Here is a 17036-nt window from a genome sequence, read left to right on the forward strand (position 1 = left end):
ATCCCCTAGGGCCGCAGTGACTCCCGGTGATCCCTCCTGCTCACTTAAGGCAAAGACCCCTCCCTCGTTTCTGGGGAACCTGCTGAGTTTGGTTGCAGCCGGCAAGGTGTCTCTGTCATTCTCCCCAGCTTCTAAACAGCAGCGAACTTGTTAGGCACCCCTGGGATGTCCAGAGGGGCTTCCGCCTGTCGGTGTTCTAGTGATTTCTGGCTCTGGCGCCGGGTGGAACAGGTGAAATACAGTTCCAGCCTGAAAACAGCCACCGACTTTTACAGTTCCCTGTCTTCCGTGGCCCTGTCAATGTGGCGCTTCAACATCTGGGGCGGGGGGCGGGGGTGGGGCGGGGGGGGGGATGGGAAGAGCGCTGGAGTTGGATTTGCCACTCTGGTGCCAGGAGTCGTCAGAACCGAAGACAACAAATGTCTGCTTATCTCTCATCTATGCAGATGAGCATGTTCTCATTTCTTACCCCCACCCTCTGAAGCCGGCTGTCTGCCGTGCACAGCATACTTGGGTAGAAGAAACCTGTTCCAGAGAAGTTGTTTGGGTAGGTCAGTGAATTTTTTCTTCGTGTCTACTGGAATCAGGGCTTTGAACAGGATCTGCTATTTACTATGATGCTATATAAAGGAAGCACATGCTGACTCGCAAGTAGCCAAGCCCCTCCCCCCAGTAGTCCCCCCACTCTCCCCCTTGATGACATTCTCAGTCTGGTAGAGGTCCCCCTGTAACATAAATGACCCATAAGGACTGAGACCTAGTTAATTTGATCTAAGAAGCAGTCCTGGGGCTTTTCTCTTGAATTTAGCTGGAGAGAGCCCCTTTTGCCTCTCTTCCGGGAGACTTCCCTCTTGTTCTGGGCAGAAGCTGTAGTGTTTGGGCAGTTGTTGGAGTAGATCAAAGTCCAAGGATTGGTTTTCCTTAGACTCCAGTGTGATGGAATAAACGGGGTTCATGGAAGCTTCTGTCAGAGGGCTACAGACTGAAAGGAGCCTCCAGAAAAAGAAAAATCTTACCCCACCAAGTTCAAGGTTGAGCCTTAAGTGTCCTGTGTGATCTCTGTCATTCTCCCCGGGTTCTGTGTACAAAGGTGGAGACCCCCCCCCCCCCAGGACCGATGCAGCGATTCTTGGGAAAGAGAGCTATACCTTGGGAAAGTAAGCTATCTGCTTACAGATAACGCCATATTACATTTTTGTCATAACTTAGAAAACTGGAGGGACTAAAACAAACAAACAAACAAAAACCACCTAATATTTGCTTCAGTGTCCTGCCATTTCTAAATGCTCTTCAGTATTCTCATCTTCTTTCAACCATTTCTGAGGGAGGCGTGGTAAAGATGCTTCTCATACGTTTACAAGAGGCATGGGGGACTCGGATTCTGGGGTTTATCACAGTGACAAGAGATCCTTCGAGTCAAAGCCAGGCTTGCTGGCTTGCTGTTCGTTCTTCTCTCAGAGCCAGCTCTGTACTCACGAAGTCTTCTCTTCTTTAATGGCCAGACTTGCCTTCTCCTCATGGTGGTCAGCATTGCCTCCGTGTGATTTGCCGCTCACATTTTGCAGATGTGGGGAAACTCAGGGTCAGGCCATCAAGAGAGTTTTACATCACTTCTCCCCTGAGTGGAGGGTCCACGAGGAGAGTTCATCTAATCTCCTGACAGTTTGTTGCTTTGTGTTTTCTGTCATTGTCCCACTTCTGATTAGATGAGGTCATTCTGTTCAGCGCGCCGCTTGGTGAACTGGGCTGTAGCTTCGACACAGCCTTTGTGCCAAATCATACCACCTCTGAGCCTAAAATCTTTCTCTTAGGAAACAAAAAAGTGCCTACGGAATTATGTCTCTTTTGCCAGCTTTAGCATCCTGTGGTGTTTGTTACTTCCTTTAGGAGAAAACCGTCTTCCCTGTATCAGCCAAGGGAGTTAGCTAAGCATTGATTCCAGCTTCACTTTATTTTTCTGACTTTGACAGTTTCGATGGTGTACCACTTGACAGAAGAAAAGAAAACTGCAAGTGTGCTCGAGTAACTTCGAGAGCACCGATGCTGTTTAGTGCTTCTATTTGACTTTGAAGTATTCAGATTAAAGTTCTCTCGGATATTGTATGTATTGACATTGTATATGCACTTAAAAAAAAAGCTTTGTGCATGCATATAGTATATAACTCCCTCCCCATGGCTGTTAAATTAATGGAGGTGAATGAACTCATTCACAAGGACAGCATGCTATTATAAAATAGACAGCACCTTGCATGTAAGCTCACAGCACAGGAGATGATTTCCCTGTGAGAAGTGAGTTGCACTTTTTGAAGGGCAGGTACAGGAGCCAACTGTTGATCACCCATGTTGTTTCCTGAGTTCCACCTCTCATCGAGAATGTATAGCTGGCTAAAGGATACATCCCTAGAAATGGGCTTGTGCCATTTTATGAAAGAGCATGAATAGAGACAGAGAAGCCAACAATTCCTTTTTACTTAAGGGTGCTGAGGTGCACTTAACACTACCTCAGGATTTTGGAGGAGGAACCTAATTAGTGAAACCAACCTACTTTCGGTTCCCTTTAAGAATTCTCTTCTCTTTCATTCCTTCCCATACACAGAACCTTGTTTCATTTTGGTTTGTTTCATGTGTGGGAGAATGAGACAACATACACAGTGGTTCTTACATATTGCTAATGGGTCTTGCTGCTTACTTACATTTCCTTCTGATGAAGAATCCCAATGCCAACACTAACTTGTCTAGAGATGCAGCATTTACAGGTAAGAAACTGAAGAGTTAAGAGGTAAACAGACTGGCTCGCAGTCCCGTGGATGCCAGTCCAAGGCAAGAGCTAATATACCATTGTTAAGAAGGCTTGTTTTCAAAGTTGTCCCAGGATTTACAGTGAGGGTGCAGTTTTGACTTTTAGAAACTGTAGAGGTTTGCTGAAAACTTGTTTGCCATTAAGTTTTGGAGCAGGTATATTTTTATTTTCCTATTTATGTTTTGAAATATTGTCTAACTAGATGCAGTTATAGAGAGAAATAAATGTCCATTCTCATCCGTGTGCTATCATTCTCTTGACAAAGATGCTTCAGCAGATTCATAATTAATACTTTGTTCCAGGCCTTGAAGAATAGGACTTGTTTGAATAGAAACAAATGCAGGATGATTTTATTCTGGTAAAGAAAGGCAGCCGCTAGAGGTGGCCCCATCACCCAGCCAGCAAAAAGCATAAATATGCATACATTTAATTTGCATTTGCTTGTAGTCCTGTTAAATTGTAATTCAAAGCAGAAAAATAATGTGTGTGTGTATGTGTGTGTGTACAGCCTTTCTTATTGTTCTCTGAAAAATACTAAGTCCTAAATGTGTTATTTGTTTAAAAATTTTTTTCCCTTCATATGAATGCATTGATTGGAGTTGGAGCAGTCCTCTTAATTCTTTAGAAGCTGCCCAGTACATTAAGTTAGCTCAGCACAACCTTCACGTCAAGTCTTATCTTTGATACTGGAGGTGTTTCTGCTAAAAGCCAGAGATGTCTTACTAATTTTTCAATGTTTGTTTTGTTTCTTTACAAATCAACTTCAAGCTTATTTTTTAAAAATAGATGGCCTCCACTGGTAAGGTTTTGGCTTTTGACTTTTGGTTTTTGGTTTTTATCCATGCCCTACTGAAAATAGACTAATAGGCTGGCCTTGGTTTTGTACAATTTATTCTCAACGTTATCATCTCGTGCATGGCTTCAGCAGAACGTACAAAGATGACGGTCTCTCAGGAAAATGCATGCATTCTCTGCAAACTAGGTTACTCTGAGATGACTTGGAACCCAGCCACTGGGAGGAAGCCAGTCACGTGAAGTGTGTATTCTCCCTAATGCTTGTTTTCTTATGGTCTGTGGTACTGAGAGGACAGGCAGTGTGTTTGGAGAGTGTTCTTACAATGGGCCACCTGTAAGTCCTTGAGAATCCTGTCTCTAATATATTTTAGAAAATCAACTGTAAAATTGCAATGAAACAGAAAGCACAGCATGTTTGGTCTGTTTAACAAGACTCCCACCCTAGAAATGGGTATGCAGTCTTTCCCTGGAGCCTTAGGAGAGGATCCTAATTGCACATGCTGGGAAGCTGTGGGGAGAATATAATTACCTTGGCATGGAACTAAGGTTTGGAGACAGGCCTGTAGAAAGTTCATCTTTTTTTGTAAGAAAAATAGGGGGTGTTTAAGCAGCATCCAGTAATGCTGACTACTGAGTGTGAAGACCAGGATAGAGACATAGCTAGACATAGAAAGGTGGCAAGGTGTTGCTTTGCTTCGCAGAGAGATTGGCACAAGAAATACAATGGCTGAACATGCTGCGTGATGGGTCTTTCTTTCTTTCCTTTTTTTTTTCCCCTCTTGAGACAGGGTTTCTCTGTATAGCCTTGGATGTCCTGGAACTCACTCTGTAGACCAGGCTGACCTTGAACTCAAAGATCTGCCAGCCTCTGCTTCCCAAGTGCTGGGATTAAACACATGCACCGCCCCTGCCTGAAAATTTATCTTATTTTAAGTTTATGGGCATTGCCATCTTGCCTGCATGTATGTTTGTGTGAGTGTGTTCGACCCCCTGGAACTGGAGTTACAGACAGTTGTAAGCTGCCATCTGGGTGCTGGGAATTGAACCCTAGGTCCTCTGGAAGAAGAGCCAGTGCTCCTAACAGCTGAGCCTTCTCTCCAGCCCGTGGGATGGGTTTCTAATGCTTAACTCATACCCTTTTGTTGTTAAAACTGTGCTCACTGTCATGTGATCTATTTGAGTGAGTAGGAAGTACGTTGCAGGTGTTAGGCAAATATTTGTCATGAGAAAGGTTAGGCATTTTGGTTTGTTTATGTTTATATTCTTGGAACATAAGGCTATTACAAATGGTGAGAAACTTTAAGCTGTACCAACCAGCTTCAAATTAGTGCTTAAAATCGTTGACTGTTTCTTAATTATTTCAATGGTGCTATTCTTTCCTAAGCCATTTTAGGAATATCAACCAAATGGATAGAAAGTAGATCCAGTGGTCCTTTATCACTTTATTCAGTAGACATCAGCTTTTAAAAGTAGTCTTATTTTCTGAAATATTTAGAAAAGCTGACATGTTTAAGGATACTCTTTATCTACTTCTCTTCTTTAGCAAGATGATTAATATAAATAAAGATTTTATTTGTTCATGCTGGGGAGATAGACTTGAGTTCAAGTCTGTCACTCACATAAAAAGCTGAGCATGGTTGTGTGTGTGTGTGTGTGTGTGTGTGTGTGCATTTGCATTTCTAGTACTGGAGAGGCAGAGACAGGCAGATCTCTGAGCTCACAGGTAAGCCCGCCCAGCCTATGGGTAAGACCTAGGTTTTAATGAAAGAACATTGTCAAAAATAAGGCAGGTCACTACTGAGAACAGTGCCCAGAGTTGCCAAATGCATGCACACATATGCACAAAAAAGCATACATGTGTATCCACACATGAACACATATAAAGTTGATTTTAATTTTAAAATATCTGATATGTTTGTGTGTTTGTATGTATGTGTGTGTGTTGTGTGTTTATATGTATGTATGTATATGGAATACTTGGTAAGTATTTTTTTAAGCAGTAGATGGCACAATAGTGAGTTTGAGTCAGGGCTCTGAGAGGAGAGTGAGTTCAGAGTTTCTCTAAGTTAATCTTCTGATGCTCCAACCTGAAAGATTTATCCTGTATGTCACAATGTCTGATTTATACACATCTTTTTCTGTCACATATCACTTGACCCAGGATTATACATTCCTTGGAGACATACACCGTGGCTCTTAGGCACTGTTAATCTAGTGGCTGCCTCATGGTAGGTGCTCAGTTAACGTTTAAACAAATAAATCCTATCTATTCTGTGACTGTGAGTGGGCAGCACTGCCATTACATCACTGTGGTTACATCATTAGTCATAAGGCTAGTGATGCCAACTGCACCGGGATAGCAATGGGTCCCCCACACTGACACCATCCCATGGGCTGAGGTCCTAGACTGAAACAGGGAGAAAGGAGCGCGCACTGACCAGGCCAGCCTCGCTTTGCTTCCTGATCTCCTCACATTCGCCACGCTTCACCGATCAGACTCTGCGCCAGAATAAACCTTCCCATCCGTAAGTTGTTTTCATCAGGTATTTCGTCACAGCAACAACAACAGAAGAGCTACTGATAACACAGACATAAAACAGCCATCAATGATGAATCAAAATCATTAAGCACAAGCCAAAACCATTCAAAAATGGTTAAAACAGGGTGTAAAACTACCTAACTGGCAAACAGAGCCCACATCTGAAGGAAGAGACTTTGTAATGATATGCAAAGGGTACTAGTTAGTTTTCTCTTGCTCCTGATAAAACACTGTAACCAAAGACAATCTAAGGAAGAAGAGGATTATTTGGGCTTACAACACTAGCGGGTAAAGAGCCCATCATGGTGGAGCGGTATAGCGACAAGTAGTGGAAACAAATACAGGGAGAGGAAGCAGAGTAATCACATCTTAACTGACAACACGGCAGAGAGCAAGCCGGAAGAGGAACGAGGCTATGAAGTCTGACAACCCACCCACAGCACGTACTACCTCCAGCAAGGCAGCACCATCTTCATGCAGGGCTCCACCAACTGGTGACCGAGTACTCAGATCGCTGAGCCTGTGAGGGACATTCTCACTCAAACCACCACAGGAGTCTTTGACAAGTCATGTCTAGTTTCCCAGCCTCAGCTAGTTTTCCTATAAAGATTAGATGTATTAATAATTGTCCACTACAAAAGAAATGAGGATAGTGATTATCACAGGGTGGTCCTTGGGGCACCTGTTAAAGATGCAGGTCTTTCACTCTACTCCAGGAATCTGAAAGGCGGAGGATGCCAGCAGTCAACAGAGTCTCCAGGGATGCCAACGTGGCCTCCAGGTAGTTCCGACACATAGTATTGACTGTAAATGTTAAACCCTTTTCTTAAAGTGTCAGCCTCCCAGAGGGTTCTGTGCTCCCAAGTGAATCCCTGTGTACGGAGAGGGTGCCATCTGTCCGCTCATCAGAAATACCAGGGGAAAACTGAAATTTCTTTTCTCTGCCAGTCTCAGCTTTAGGACTCTGGAGATGACAAGAGAACAAATTCTTGTGACTGGGTTGGGAATCTAGGACTTCGTGTGTGTGTGTGTGTGTGTGTGTGTGTGTGTGTCTGTCTGTCTGTCTGTCTGTCTGTCTGTGTGTTATTGATCCATTTCTAAGTGATGGGTATGACTAAGAGCGGGCGATCGCTCATGGTTATGACCCTGGTCTCATGCATAGCATATTTTGGGATATTTACTTTAATAGATGCCAGGTATAAGAAAATGAGAGCCAGACATTGTATCTAGGAAGGGAAATACTTATTTTCTTTTTACTCCCACTCGTTTCCTGATCCCTGTCCTCTTTCATATGTACCTACATGCCATAGATAGATAGATAGATAGATACATACATACATACATACATAGATACATACATACATACATACATGCATACATAGATAGATATATACATACATACATACATGCATACATACATAGATACATACATACATATATACATACATACATACATACATGTATAGATAGATAGATAGATAGATGATAGATAAATAGATAGAGGTGGGGGACAGACTCTCACTATGTAGTTCAGACTGACCTTGAACTTACAGGCATGTATCATCATGCCTGGCTTGAAGCAGTAGTGTTTTGTTTTGTTTGACAATTTTCAGACTATTTCAAATCAATTCAGCATTACAGATATTGATGAACCTCAGAGCTAAGTCATTGCCAGGTGTTATGAGATATTCCAAAGTTCATAAACATGATCCTGGCTTTCAGGGCTGACTTTGCTGAGAGCCCACTAAGTCCCAAGCACTTTTCAAGCTCCGTTTCTTTTCATTTTCTTCATGTATCTGTAAGTGTCTAAGTTAGGGTTTCTATAGCTGTGAATAAGCACCAAGCCATAAACAACTTGAGGAGGGGAGGTTTTATTTCAGCTTGTAACTCTCAGGTCAGACTCCGCTGCCAAGAGAACTCAGTACAGGAAATCAAACAGGCAGGAACGGGGAGGCAGGAGGAGTTGGTGCCCAGGCCATGGAGGAGCGCTGATAACTCACTTGCTCACAGGACAATGTGGCGGGGACATCTTTTCAACTGAGGTTATCTCTTCTAAAAGGAGTCCAGCTTTTGTCCAGTTGATATAAGCTCAACCAGCAGAACAAGGGAAGAAGTGGGAACCCATTCAGTTAGCATGTGTGTCCATGAGCACAGAGGGTTATTGTCATAGCACCTCAGAATGGACTTGGATGAGAATATTTTAAAAGTGATGAAAAAAATCCCTAATTCTATATTTATGCCTTTAACCTGATGTGCACTTGCTCTGGCTCTGGCTCTCTCTGTGTGCTATTCTCCTTCCTCTCCCTTCCTCCTCATCTCCCTCAGAATTCTAAATTACATGATTGGCATTACACTCAAAAATTCCCAAGGCACTTCTAATTCCATGTGTGCAAGAAATCATTATTCCTCCTCTCTCTCTCTCTATACTCTCACAGACTCTCAATCCGTCAACTCACTGGCCACCAAAGAGCAAAAGCAGAAACGTGTGGGGGGGGGGGTCTTCTTTTAACTCCACCTGTGGCATCTAATTTACTGCCGACTTCTATTGCTGTCAGACCCTGAAGATCTTCCCCATCCATCTTCATGCTGTTGTTTCTGCAGTTCACCTCCTAGCTGTTGACTTCTGCATCTGCTCTGGCTGTCTGATAACCATTATCCATGCTGTAGCTATCAGGATAGATATGGTTGAAACAGGCACACGCTATTGGATCTTTGTCTCCTGGAGACAGATGAATCCCTCTGAGAAATGGACAGGTTTTAGCTGCCAGGGCTCTCTGCCTTGATGGCCTTTGACACTGTTGCTTAATCTGAGGATTTTCTTTTCTAAATAATTAATCCAAACAGCATTGTATTCTAATGGTTTATGGTTTTATGAGTGTATACAGGTCCACCTTCATAATTATAATCAATTTCTCTAAGGGATGTAGGTTGAAAACTCCATTGTAAATCCTAGGGACTCACCCAACTCTTTCTAAACACCCAGTTTTAGTGTGCTGTGGGACACCCTGAAGTGTGCTCATTCCCTTTATCAAGAGACCAAAGAATGCTGTCGCCAGGTTGAGCTGGCCATACCTTGGTCCAGAGCCCTTCAGCATCATATATGGCTAGTGTAGCAGATACATGTTTGGATATGGACTGAGAGAAAACACTTGTCTTCCAAAAAGGGATGTCTGTGATCTGTGGCTGTGGTTTATTCCAGCAGCTCTGGGAAGAAGACCCAGGTGACTTACATAATTGTGGGGGAAGAATTTAAAGAAGAGAGTGTTTTGAAGTTATGTTTTCTGTCCTTCTATATAATAGAAACCAGTTGAAATAGGGGGCAGGAAGCATCATCAGCGTTGTTTGAGCTGTGTATGTGTGTGTGTGCGCGCGCGCGCGTGCTGCGCAACACATCTACACATATGTGCAACACATCTACACATATGTGCATGCATGTGTTTGTGCATATGTGCACCAATGGTGGGAGGGGGTGTTCATTATTTTTCTTTTCTGCTGAGACTAAATAATTTACAGCTTACAAAGCAACCTAAGGATGGGAAGGTGCATTGGCATTGCAGTTTGAAGGTGTAGACCATCATACTGCATGGTGGTGGGATCATGAGGTCGTGCTGCATATATAGCCAGGAATCAGAGAGTGACCAGTGCTGATGCACAAATTGCTTCCCTGCCCCCCCTTTATTCAGTTTGGGACCCAGACCTATCAGTTGACATTACCCACACTCAGGGTCTCCTCTTTTTAGAAGTACCATGAGGTATGTTTCCTTAAGACAATTCTAAACCATTTTAATTAAAAGTGAAGATTGGCTGTCACAAGTGACCCTAGTCACTGGCACACGTCACTTCAAATCATAACACTCCATCTCTGGCTCCATAGACTCCTGGCCTTCTCCTACCACAAAACGTGTTCACTCCAACTCAGAACTCCTCAGAGTCAGTCTCATGTTTCAACCCTGTGCAAAAATCCGAAGTCTTATCTGGAACTCAAGGCAATCTCTCAATTGTGTGCCCTTATAAAATAACACGTTACATACTTACAAAATACAATGGCACCAATTCTCATTCCAAAACAGGGGAATGGGAACACAGTGGGGAATGGCCAGACCAAAGTAAAACACAAAACCAGCAGGGCAAATACCAAATTCTTTCACTCCAGTCCAGCATGTGGGGCTCATGGTTGTCTGAGTGTTCCAACAATCTGCAGCAGCTCCACATCTGCTGCCTGCAGCACACGTAGTCTCCCACTTAAGCCAGCCCCACACTGCGCCTACAGCGTTCCCTGCTGAACATTACGGTCCCAACACATCCAACGGTCTGGGGTCTCCATGGCAACACGGGCTTTACTTTCAGAGCATCACTTACTGGCCTCTCAGGGTCCCCTTACAGGGAGTCCAAAATGCCATACTGTCCTGCTGAAGTTGAAAGTTTGGTGCAAACCTCTGTGACCCCATCCATAACTCTTGATATTTCATGTCTGTAAATTCAGCACGGTGTGGACAGTGCTGCCAAGTTTTGCTGCCAGATGGAGATGTAGTACAGCCTTTATCACAGCTCTACTGGCTTCTTTGAGCGATTGGTCCTGGGAAAACAGTTCCCAAGGTGATTATTTTCCAGCCGTCAACACCCCTTGGTGGCCTTTAATGAAGTTCAGTCTCAACTGAATTTGCTTTTGTTTTGTTTTGTTTTGCTTTTGAAGCTGGAGCCCTCCAAGGGAGAGGATCTTGCCTTCGAGGTAATTTCTTTCCTGCCAGTACAAACTATGAAAGGTTTTCCTTGACCAAGCATAGATGCTTTGCCTATATACCAGAGGTTTACAACCTGTGGGTCATGCAATCCCTTTGGGAGGTCAAAGGACCCTTTCACAAGGGTCACCTAAGACCATTAGAAAACACAAACGTTTATGTTATGATCAGTAACAAAATTACAACAGCAAAAGTAATGTTGTGGTTGGGAGTTCGCTGCAGCATGAGGAAGTGTATTAAAGGGTCACAGCATCAGGAAGGCTGAGAACCATTGGTCTATATTCTCCACAACTTTAACTCCATCCTATAACTCCACAGCTGGTCCACAACTTTAACTCGATTCACGCTTCCTTACCAGTCTTTGTGTTTTGAATTCTCATTATAAGCATCAATAAATGTAATGAATACTAACCGTACCACTGCCTAAATATTATGCTGTCTTGAAATTTCCTCCACTAAATAATGTAGGCCATTACATCTGAATTCAAACTTACTCAAGTAATCAGTGCATGGGTTAAAAAGCAGTTACTTTTGTTTTTGTTTGTTTGTTTTGTTGTTGATGTTGCCTAAATGCCAAGATTGGCTTCTAGTTTATAATAGGAGGTTTGGCTGCTGACTCAGTTGAAGGGCCCTGCAGAGTCCCCTGTGGAGTCCCCGTGCTGACTGTCACTCCAGTCTCTGGGCAACCAGTCTATTCTGTACTATTTGGTGTTTAGTCCTGCTAAGCACTAGTTGGTTTCTGACCCTCCCTACAGCCTGTGCGGCTGGGTCTGGAGAGTGTTTTATCGACTGACCATGGGGTTGGGATAGTTTCAAAGCTGCTTTGGACAGAGGCCATGACCATTTTCCCATCTGATCACTGGGAAGGGTTCAGTGTTGTGGTTATTGAACTCGTGCGCTCGTGATGTTCTAGCATCAGAAGGGTAGGCTACTCAGCATGAGCTTCTTTCCCCGAGGATGTCCTGAGCAGCACAGGGTCAGCATAAGTAAAAGTATTGATGAGTAGCATTGCTTTCATCTGTAAAAAACAAAGAAAACAAAAATAAAACACAGACACAAAAACAACAATAAAAAGCCTTTTGCAAAATCCCAGACAAGAGAGGAAACGCACAGATGCCGTGCATGCTGTTGTAGTTAATGCGACCCGTGGATCTTTTCCAACTTTCTACTGCTTGATGGAATAATTGTGTGATCAGCCTTTCTGTAATGGCCCCTGCAGTAATTACCCCCAAGCAAGGTTGTCCACAAGTCATATTTCTAGAAGGATGCTTCTGGGATGACCAACTGGCTCTCTGGGAGCAGGGATGAAGGGAAGGCTTTTTATTATAGACCGCTTTTAAAAATCAGAATGTTGACCCTTATGTGCCAGTTAGTTAAATTAACGTTGTAGCAGAGGAAGAGATGCGAAGGTTGGGCAGTCTTGTGGTTCGGAGGTGAGAAGATAGAGGTGCACTCGGGGGTGGGAGGAGGGCTATCCTCTTAAAAACTCCTGGTCTTCGAGGATACAGCCAGTTACTGACCACTCCCTGGGCACGCCAATGGACATTAAGGGGCTCACACTCAAAGAGGGTTACACACTATGTAAAATGGCTTTAGAAGGCTTGCCTGTATGCTTCCACGGGCAAATATAACTTTTAGTCAAAGAGGAAAAGGTCAATGCTGCCTACATCCACAGAAGCAAGCAGCTGCTGAGGAAGGAATTAGATGCTAAAGCATTCATCTGCCTAGGTGCTTTACAGGTTGGAATAAGACACAGGCCTCCAGAATCCTAGAGAGCTGATCTAGGATTCGCCCTGACCTGCTGGGCCTGCTGCTACAGATCTGTAGTCCCAGCTATTTGGGTTGCTAAGGCTTCAGGGTCACAAATCCAAAGGCAACCCAGGCTACAGAATAAATTCACAGGCATCCAGAACATCCAGACCTGTTCCAAAATAAGAATTAAAAGAAAGTTGCAGGATACCTTTCTTTTTTTTTTTTCTTTTTTTTTTTCACTCTGTAGCCTTTATTTTTATTTTTTGTTTTAAAGGTTTTTTTTTATTCGATATAATTTTTATTTACATTTCAAATGGTTTCCCCTTTTCTAGCCCTCCACTCCCCGCATCAGGATACCTTTCTGCCATGTAGGAGACCCTGAATAGCACCTCAATTAAGAAATAAATGGTCCTGACCTGTGTTTGCATTTACTTTTGCCACTTGGCCTTGTCGGTTACTCTGTAACCGGCATTAAAACCTTACAGGGAGAGCCTTCATGGTGGTTAACCAATGCAAGATCCTGTTGCCACAGACCCGTCCAACCACTGTGACTTCCTGGCCGTGAACAGAAAATTAATAATAATAAAAAAAATAACCACCTGTCTTAGTTCAGTCTGTTGCTACAAAAGACCATCGTCTAAGTGGCTTACACCTCCCAGAATTTATTTCTGATGGTTCTGGATGCTAAAAGTCTAGGATCAGAATGCTGGGGTGGTTGCTTTCTGGGTTGAGGTTGTGGAGAACCGATCTTACATTATATTGTTCTGTGGCAGAAAGAGAGGGAGAGAGCCCACTGAGTGTTGCTTTTGTGAGATTTAGTTTTACTTTTAATTATGCATTTATGTGTATGTCTACTGTGGGCATCTGCACCTGGGCATGGTATTCATAGAGACAAGAAACATGAGATGCCCACAGGCCATTGTGAGCTGCCTGTTGTGGATGATGGGACTTGAGTTCGAGGCCTCTGGAAGAGCAGTAGATACTCTTAAGCACTGTTGACAAGCACTTTGAAAAAGAATCCATGTCTGGTGTGAACAAAAATCTCCCGGAAGGAGTTCTGTGTCGACAGAGAGTGATGGACCAATTGGAATGTCAGTTCCATGGAGCGATTGGAGTCTTGTGGGTTCAGGGGCCATCGCTTTATATTAGGCTAGTTTTAACCTCGATTCCTTGCCCTGCTCTGTAGCTGAACACCTTGTGATAATAAATAAAAACCACTGAGAAGTGACTAAGTGAAACCCTAGCTTCCACCAATCCAAGAGCTAAGAATACCATTGGATAGCATGTTAGGTCTAGCTACCTCGCTGGTGTACCCAACAATGCATTTTAAAACTGGCACGATTTATGACTTTCTTTGTCCTGTAAAACTAAAAAGAAACCCCCCCCAAAAAAACCCCACCACCAACAACAGTAAAAAACCCTGTGAAACTGCTTCCATGTTGGAATATGGAATTTGGGGTAACATAAATCTATGTTCCTGCGACATGATCATTCAAATGACTCTGGAATAAACTGTTTCTTGCTCCCTTTAAGAAGAGAACTGTTTTTATGTTGATACCCCTGAGCCATTTTTCGAGGCCCCTGAGTACTCTCTTGACTTTGAGCGGGGCAGGGTTGGGTAGGAGGGATGGGGAAATGGGGGGGGGGGTGACACAGCCTTTCAGTTTTTATATGGCAGTCAGTGTCCTAGAAGAAACACATTCCATGATGAACCGCAGGATATACAGAGATATAAATAATACTTTTAATCAAAACACTCGTTTCATGAAACAGCTCTTCCACAGTATATGAAATATACTCTGTTCTCTTCTGGAATGTTCCCTCCTACCTCCAACTTCAAATACACGGTGGCCATGATCCACTAGTTGGTATTATTTTCATGATGGGGCTTTGTGGTGTAGAAAGCCTGAATCTGATCTATCCTCATTTGGCATACTGTCTTGGGATTGAGCCTTGTATACAAGACTCTGCATTTATGTGCCTTCTAGGAGATGGGAGTGGGGTGGTTAATGACCTTGTGAAGGCTGTCCCCGTAAAGTCTTCATTTCTATCAGCATATAAGATGAGTCATGGAGAGTGGACACATGTTGGAATTTGGACTTGAGGACAGTGGTTCATAAGGCCACCTTGTCACACAGGTCTCAGAAGCTTCAGCAGGGGACCATAGCTTTTAAACTGAGCCTACCTATATTTTTTTCAAGTAATGTTTACTCTAAAGTTTATAATATTTTTAGCAAGAACCTAAATACTGTAAAACAGCAATAAAAACCAACCAACTTACCAAACAAACAAACCCTTACATAAAACATGTCCAGGACAATTTGAGAGGTTTTTTTTCTCCATCTTAATTTCATTGATATATCAATTCTTCTCATTTTAACTAGCCAACTGAGCACAAAATGCAAGGGCTGGGTGGAGAGCCCCTGTAGCTGCTCACACACTCTGAGCAGGCTGCTCTACTGTTAGAACACACTTCCTATTTGCAGAGGGCTTGTCTGTCCCTTAAGGTACACCATTGATTATGACCATTTTTCAAACAGAAAACCTCCCCAAATCTGTCTTGTATTTCCAAGTCTTTATAAGATGGTACAGAGCCGAGTGTAGCTTTTGACTGGGAAACCTGTGTAGAGATGCAGTGTTCTTTGTCCCACAGATATTGTCCCCATTTTTTTTTATTTCTGAATGTCTCTCTGATTTCATTCATTCATTTTAAGGAGGTTCTACCTCCATGGCTTTGAGAGTGACCCTAGGAGTTAGTTAGCTTTTCCTGTCACTGTAACAGGATATCTCCCAGAAACAACTTCGAGAGCATTTATTTTGGCTCAAGATTTAGGAACTAGAGTCCAATCCAGCTGGAATGGGTCTGTGACAAAAGAGACTTGAGGTGGCAGTGTCTCAGGTGACCCACCAGGAATCAGAGAAAGCTAGACCCAAACTGGGGGGCTGTGCCAGAGGCTAGCTCCTCCCAAAACGGTGCATTCAGCCGTGTGGGGGCCATTTCAGATCTAACCTGCAACAGCCTTACTTGTTGTTTGCTATGCTGTTGATGCTGCATTGGGATCTAGGGACAAGATAATGCCCATGTGGTCTAAATTGTGGTTTCTAGAAGACCTCATTGTACTTTAAAATTGCTATTTCCTCTCCTCTCCTCTCCTCTCCTCTCCTCTCCTCTCCTCTCCTCTCCTCTCCTCTCCTCTCCTCTCCTCTCTTCTCCTCTCCTCTTCTTTCCTCTCCTCCCCCTCTCCCCTCCCTTCTCCTCTCCTCTCTTCTCCTCTCCTTTCCTCTCCTCCCCCTCTCCCCTCCCTTCTCCTCCCCTCCCCTCCCTTCACCTCCTCCCCTCCTCCCTTCTCCTCCTCCCCTCCTCCTTTCTCTCTCTCTCTCCCTCTCTCACTCTGTCTCTCTCCCTCCCTCTCCCTTCCCCCTTCTATTCCTTTCCCTCCTTCCCTCTCCCTCTCTCTCCCTCTCTCTCCCTCTTCCTCTCCTCTCCTCTTCTCTCCTCTCCCTCCCCTCCTCTCCCATGCCCTCCCTTCCTGTCCCCTCCCTTCCCTCTCTCTCCCTCTCTCTCCCCATCCCCCCCCCCCCAATTCCATTCCTTCCCCGCCTGCATGTGAAGCGGCCGCCATGTACAGGTGCCCACTAAGGTCAGAAAAGGACATCAGGTCCCCCAGAGCTGGAGTTACAGATAGTTTTGACCTGCCTGATGCCGGTGCTGGGACCAGAGCTCATGTCCTTTGGAAGAATAACAAGTGCTCTTAACCACTCTCTCCTGCCTCTGAAATTACTCTTAGGGAGGGAGAAAGTTGGGGTAACCTATAGGGAGTATTAGAAGAAGACCTTAAAGGTCTCTGGTCAAATCCTTTGCTTTTCTCTGTTGAAAGGCCAATAACAAATCCATTTTCCCAAGTCCTACCTACCTTTTAAAATGATACTAAGATGGGCATCATTTCCATTTTATTTTCTGTGAAATATTTATAATGTGTTTGCTACTTTATCTGATCTAAAGCAAGATTTTCATAAATGCTTTTATTTCACTTAATTATAGTGGTAAAAAATGATGGATATTTTGGTGACAGTTTCATTTTCAATTTTTATGTCCTTAGACTTATAGATGACAAATTGTTTTTCTCTTTCCTTTGGAGAAATTGCACAGAGCAGTTCCCCAAATTTCCTGTCTCCTATCAGCAAAACTCTAATAAAGCAGGGGAAACAGTAATGAAACTTAACTTTATTTTGACGGACGACATAAGCAGGCTTTCCTTTGGCCTGAGAGTTCATCTTTGAAAAGAAACAAGAAGGCTAATGCTTTGATGAGCTATTTTTAAATGATGCCCGTTTATTGTTTTTTCCCCAAGATGTGTGGCTTAGCTAGAGAGGTGAGAGTGAATGGGAAACGGGACAAATGGCAGCTCTG

The 17036-nt window shown here is 43.6% G+C and overlaps 1 protein-coding gene across 2 annotated transcripts in view; it reads left to right on the forward strand.

Moving 5' to 3' along the window:
- The first annotated feature begins 488 nt into the window (after positions 1 to 488).
- Positions 489 to 17036, forward strand: part of Pip5k1b (phosphatidylinositol-4-phosphate 5-kinase type 1 beta) — a 268940-nt gene continuing 252392 nt past the window's right edge. Inside the window, exon 1 of one of the 2 annotated variants that reach the window (XM_052188073.1) lies at positions 489 to 547. The gene's annotated coding sequence lies outside the window, so the exon portion shown is untranslated. Of the gene's footprint in view, positions 552 to 17036 lie in introns of both variants that reach the window. The other variant, XM_052188083.1, reaches the window with a different exon arrangement.

This window comes from Apodemus sylvaticus, chromosome 1 (assembly GCF_947179515.1).
Source record: "Apodemus sylvaticus chromosome 1, mApoSyl1.1, whole genome shotgun sequence".
NCBI classification, from domain to species: domain Eukaryota; kingdom Metazoa; phylum Chordata; class Mammalia; order Rodentia; family Muridae; genus Apodemus; species Apodemus sylvaticus.